This window comes from Alligator mississippiensis, chromosome 3 (genome assembly GCF_030867095.1).
Source record: "Alligator mississippiensis isolate rAllMis1 chromosome 3, rAllMis1, whole genome shotgun sequence".
NCBI lineage: Eukaryota > Metazoa > Chordata > Crocodylia > Alligatoridae > Alligator > Alligator mississippiensis.
Window position 1 is genome coordinate 278676822 of NC_081826.1, and position 6633 is coordinate 278683454.

The following is a 6633-nucleotide window of genomic DNA, read 5'->3' on the forward strand; positions in this document are numbered from 1 at the left end:
GAAAACAAATAAACTACAAAATGTTATAAAGAAATTAGAATGCTTGTAACTGAGTCTCTTTATGTCTCTATCATTTCCTCAACTATAGAGAGATTCTTTATTCTCTCTCTTATTCTCATCACAGCCTCAAAGGGTACTGTGGTTCTTGTGAATCTTAAAAGAACAGGTCTGTCCTAACACTTTCAGAGAGAAACAGAAGTATAACACAAAACTTTCCTTCTTCCTTGGGTTCAGTCTTCAGCCATTCATGTCTCCAGTTATCTCTTCTCATGAGGTTTCTTCTTCATCTTCTTTTTGTTGAAACAGGAGTTATCAGTACAGTTGTATATATTCTGCTGTCCTTGAGAACTCAGTATTTCTTATTCCATTTTCAGTCTTTAAAGAGATCACTTTTCAGGACTTCCAAAGACAAGGTTAGACTTAAAAGAAATGTAAATATATCTAGGCAGGGAAATGTACAGGGGTAAGACAAAAAACCTTTACCTCAATCCTGTAATGACACAAAAAGCAGGAAAAATCCCTGTGTCTTTAAAATGTAGCTTAATCTAACTGAGAACCACAAACATCAAAATGCATTAGCCATAAGAGTATGGTTTGTGTGTGGTATTATTATGGGGCAGAGTTAAGGTTGTGTCACTGCTTGAAATGTTCTATGTTTGCATTTCTTTTAAGTCTAAGTTTAACCCTGAATTTTCAGTGTTTATAATGTTTGGGTTGGGGATAGTTCTAACCTTCCTATAGTGGTTTTGCCCTTAAGCTGCTGGCAAATATTCTTAATTACCCTTCTTTTAACATGTTTTGGTTCTAGAATATATTTCTGTTGGTTCAAGAGTATATTTGGTTCTAGAACATATTTAGGTTTTCTTTATTACCTCAATAGGACTTACTGCCTCAATAGCATTAAGGGTTGTGACCTTGTGTCAAAAAATTGGAAAGGGAGGAAGAGGAGGGAATTGTTACAATTCCTTATTTTGAATTTTTATTCCAAAAGGCTTGTTTTGTCCGAGCTCTCTCCCTCTCCCCCTTCTGTTCTCCTTATTTCAGGAGTTGAACTAATTATACCAAGGGCCATAATGTCAGTTTTGTTATATATTGGTTGACAATAAATCCAAGATCAACTAGCCAGCACAATGCAGTCTAATTTGTAACCCAAGGGAGTGGAACTGTCCTCAAAAGAAATCACCATCATTTCCATCTCAAGTGGCTAGTATGAGACAGAGAAACATTATGTGCCATTCTTCTTTTCCCTAGGAACACTTCCATTCTGACTTGTACGCCTTTATCTGTAAATTGGAATGTTGAAGTCATCCCTCAAACAAGGACTTGCAATGAACAGATTAGGATAACTTCATATAAAACAAGCACAAAAAAGGAAATTCACAGATCCACCAATTATTGCATTCATTTAACAACCCACTTACATATTTTGAATTTCAGGCATACTATAAGCATGCACATAAAGGTAACCAAAGTTAATTGTGCCTCTTGCTACTCTTGATGGGGCATTTAAATACAAGTAGAATTATCATAAATCCACTTGGCCTGCCAGAAAACCTGCCCACTACCATCTTAGAGCACTTTCTGCTTCCACTTGACTAGGTGGAGATAGAGGAACATCTCAGGGTTCCCTTTTTAAGAGAAAATACATTACTACTAATGATATTTAGTTTTCTGAATGAAATTTAAAAGCAGTGCCTTTCTACTATTATTTTTTCTTTAATGTTAACTGGATAATTAAGAAATAGTTTTCAAATTTTGTTATTCTTTCCGTTTTGTAGTAAGTACACTCTATTACAAGATTAGAGAAAATGATGAATTCTAATCCAATATCACTCTGGATAATCAAAATCATTAGATATTTTTGCTGTCATCAAAAAAAGGTACCAAACCCACATGTCATTTTTTAAGGGAAATATATTTTATAAAATTGACACACTGAAATATATCAGTCATAATTTCTGGTACCACTCAAAAAATATGACCTAACTCAGCACACAACAATGTGTCAATTCATATATCATGAATGACTATGTTAAAGGCCTTGGTTAGATCATAAAAAGCAGTGTCTAGAACTGCTTGTCAAACAAGGCCTTAGATATGTTAAGGCAGCAACAGAGGCTGCAACTCTAAATATATTTAATAGACAGATTGGTGCTTGCAAGGAAAAGAATTACATAGTACAGATGTTTGACAAGTGAATGCTGCAGAAATGTAAAAATATATGGAGAATACTATGACAAGGTTAGATATATCTACAGTCCTACATATTAAGTTCTTTGAAAAGTTGAACCAAATGTGTCCACTGGCTTTGTAGCAATTCTAGAGGATGGTATATATATTGTATATATGAAAAATCAAGGAATTTTAAGTCACTTCAGAATGCTTTCTTCCTCTATCCTGCTGTGGAGAGAAATTTAAATAAACCCCCAAACTAAAATACAGACCATTTCAAAGTTATGCATTTTACCATTAACATGTCTGGGACCAGGATTTCTAAAATAACAAATTTATCAACATTTTGAAGAATTATTGACAAGAACACTTGTGGGGTTATAGTGTAGTTCTGAATCTGAGACTGAAAATCTAGAACTCTTAAAGACTATTCCCAGCTTTGACTAACTGATCTGGAGAATTTTAGTCTATCCAGCTACAAAGCCTTTCTCTCTCACAAGCTGTATGAGGCATTATTAACATGTTAGATGCAATATTTGTGCATGCTATAATATTTGGTTGTGACTATACAAATTAGTTATACCTTCAGAACTAAGACATACTTTAATAAACATATAAGAAACTAAGTGAGTAGAAATTAGCAGCTAATATAAAACTAAAATAAAACAAACACATGAAAATATACTGCAGTTAGATTTTTTTATAGCCTCTTTAAACTAGTTCATCTGTTGGTCAGAGAACCTTTTTTGTTTAAACAGAAGAATAGACTTTGTTACTATCTGCTTTCCTGGTTTAAAGAAGAATTCACACTTTTCCCCCTTCCACATTTCTACAGTTTGAAAATATGCCTGCTCAACAGTACTGATAATTAACACCTACAGGTGCATTTTGGGGATATATGTGAGCATTATTCTGTGCTAGCATAGCTCTGAAGCAGGGGAGGATGACATGGTGGTAAAAACACCTGCATCCTGCCTGTACCACAGCTTCCACTGCAAGAGGCGCATTGAAACTGCATCAGTGCAGCAAAAGTTATGAACACTCCTAGAAGGGGCCGGGTCTATCCCTGCCAAAATCTCCATCCATAATTTCATTTTCCTCTTACCTTGACTAATACAAATGGCTTTTCCAAATCCTATCTTTCCAGACTACAGCAAATGCACCAAATGTGCCTGTCTTGTTACACTGATTAGGAAAAGGAAGTACATATAATAAATGCAGTATCAGATGCTTCAGTTAACTCCATGTTCATTTCTGATCTGAGTCCAAAATCATTCTCTTTCTTTTTAAAAATCTCCATTATTTGGACTGAAGAGATATTTTTATAAGGGATAGTTGAAAATCCCTATTTTGAATGTAATGTTATTCCACCACCTATATATCCACCACCTATTGAAATTAATCATTTTTAAACAATAATTTTAAACTTCAGACTTCTAAATTTGAAACAGAAACAATGTAGCAAAGCTGTGTTGTGGACTCAGGAATTATAGCAGAAACAGCTTAACAAAAATAGGGAGAGTTGAGCAAATAACTGATTTTCCTTTCTTTTTCTAATTATCAGTGTCAGACAGAATGATTCAAGCATTACATCCCCTATTGATCATACATGCTGGCCATTCTGGGGATATATATCATAAAGTGCTGCAAACATCTCTCCTACTATTGCAGCCAGGCACAAAGTGAGGTAACTTGTGCTACATTGTGACAAAATAGCAAAGAAGAAAAAGAAGAGTTATTTGAATACTTCTTTAGTATGGAAATCTCATAACAGTGAGATTAGAATGAAAAAATGCAGCAACAGATGGCTTTCAGCTATTCCCAGATGAGCCCTCTAAAACTGTTCCAACCTCTGTTGCCCACCTCTACCGGGGCATAATTGTCTTTAAGATGTACAGGCAGTCCTCTACTTAAAACATTTCGAGTTGCAAGGCTTCACACTTACAAAGTTTATAAATTGATATCCTGTTTCAACTTTCTGATGCCAGTTTCGACTTTACAACACTTGATCCTATGCAATACCACGCCAGCGAACAAATTTGCTGCGTCACCCATCTCCCTGGAGAACATCTGTCCAAACTTCCTTGGACACTCTCTAAGAAAGCAGACAGGATTCCAGAAAAACCTGCAACAAAAACTCCTGAGAAGAGTCCAACCAAGAGCCCTTCAAAAAGTCCAGCAAAGTCACCTCAAAGAAGTCCTTCTAAATCAATATGATTGCTATTTACAATATAAATATATTAATGTAGCTATATTACTCATCTATAAATGATTGAGTACAAAATTCTGGGGTATTTTTGTTGAAAATATGGTATTGAGCCCTGGTTCAGGAACTAATCCCCCATTTATAACATTGTTTCCTATGCGAAAATAGGTTCTGAGTTACAACGCTTCAACTTAAGACGCGGTTGTCAGTAACCAATTGTGTCTTAAGTCCAAGGACTGCCTGTAATGTACTGATCCACGCATAGTCAAAAGGTGTTTCAGTAGGTAGGTATTTTAAATTGGAATGCAGTATGGAGAAGGTTGCTGGTATTGAAACAGATCATTTTCAGGGAAAGCTGCCTTGATTCTAAAACTTGAATAATGTCAGGAAAACATATTTTTTATTCCTCGTACATAATATATACAAATATTTTAGGTGAGTTTGTATGCTGTATTTTCTGGTATATGAGAAATGTTCCCCCCTACCTATCCCCCATAGGAAGCTTACAGTTAAAGTTTGTCTTATGCACTGAAACTACATAACAAAAAATAATTGAAATTATTATAATAAAAGTTAAGCAAAATTCAGTCAGAAATATATCTTAAAATTTCCTCACAATTTTATCCTTTTGGGGGTGAATCCTATACACATGTGTCTTCAGCTGTAGAAAGTAAGATATTATTTATTTGGAATTTGGAAGACTGTTATATAAGGTCACACTGAAAGTGTTTTCTTTCAGATATTGCAATCTACATATGAATGACAATTATATATATAATTGATACAGTATACACCTATATGAAATATGTCTTACCCTAGTGAATACTATGTACTTTGGCTTTTGAGATGGGGAAGGAGACCTTAGAGCCTGAAATGAAGCATGTGATGTGGTTTTAATTTAGGCAGTAAAAACTGTGGCAACATGCTGAGAATGTTAGATAAGAAATGCACACACTGCAAACCAAACCCTGGTCAATTTGATGTAAATGGCAAAATTGTTAATTACTGCAATGGTTTATTACTGTGAATGTGTATCATCATAGCTAGAAATAGTGACATTCTAAAATTGGGGAACAGTGCATGTACTTCTTTCACCTGATATTCTAGCCTGTTTTCAAAGTTGGGCAAAAATAAATGATACTTCCCTAAACTGTGTTTGCAAATGCCATAGATGCATGTATAAACTTACTCTGTGCATCTGCAAGTGTTCCATTATGTATATACCTACCTCTTTGCACGAGCAAATACTTGATCAGAATGCACAATTATGCTATTTGCGGAAATAGATTAAGTGCAACAAATGTATATATACCAATATTTGAAAGTCAGGTCTTAGATCAGGGGCGGACAATTATTTTGGGCGGAGGACCACTTACCGAGTTTTGGCAAGCTGTTGAAGGCTGCATGGGTAGCCCCACCCCTTGGCAGGTGGCCCGGCCCCTGGTCACCATCTTGGGATTGAAAGTCCCACCCCTAACTTCTGACCTTTGCCACTGAAAGTCCCTCCCTTGCCCCTGGAAGTACTCCTTTGGGGAAGAGAGTTTGCAATCTTAGGGGAAAAAAACTAAATTACACACTAAAAATCAAACACCCATAATAACATATTTTAATTTAATTTAAAAATATTCTTTTGTCCTGATTTGTGTGCATTTGTGATATATATGCAGAAGTGATTGCATATTGGGTTTGTGGGGATGTGCGGATGTGTGTGTGCGAATATGGATTTGGGTATGGGAGCCACGTACTGCAGAGTGACTGGCCAGCAGGGGAAAGTGGGGAAAGCGGCAGAGAGAGGGGAGTGGAAGGGAGTGGGAGCATGGTGCCTGCATTAATGTCCTGGGGCCAGTGCCAGTGGGGCCCGGAGCAGAACAGTAGGAGTGTGGGATGTGGGCTGGCAGGGGTCTGTGGAACTGGGTTGGGCTGCACCAGCAGGGAAAGGGGGGAGCTGACCTGGCTACATAGAGCCCCTGCTGGCCAGGACCCTGCACTCCTGCCACTCTGCTCTGGGCCCCACCAGTGCTGGCTCCTGGCCAGCTGGCACTGGTTCCCATGTGCCTGCTCACTTCCAGTGTCCCCGCCCCAGCTCTGTGGTACAGGCAGGGAGCAGTGTGCAGCTCCAACCCCGTGTACCCCATGCTCACCCGCAGGGAACAAGCTGGTGCTCAGCGCAGGGGAAAAGCACATAAACCTCATGGTCGGCAGTCTGTGCTGCAGCTGCTCACAGCCAATGCGGGGCTGTCCTGTGTCTCCACCAT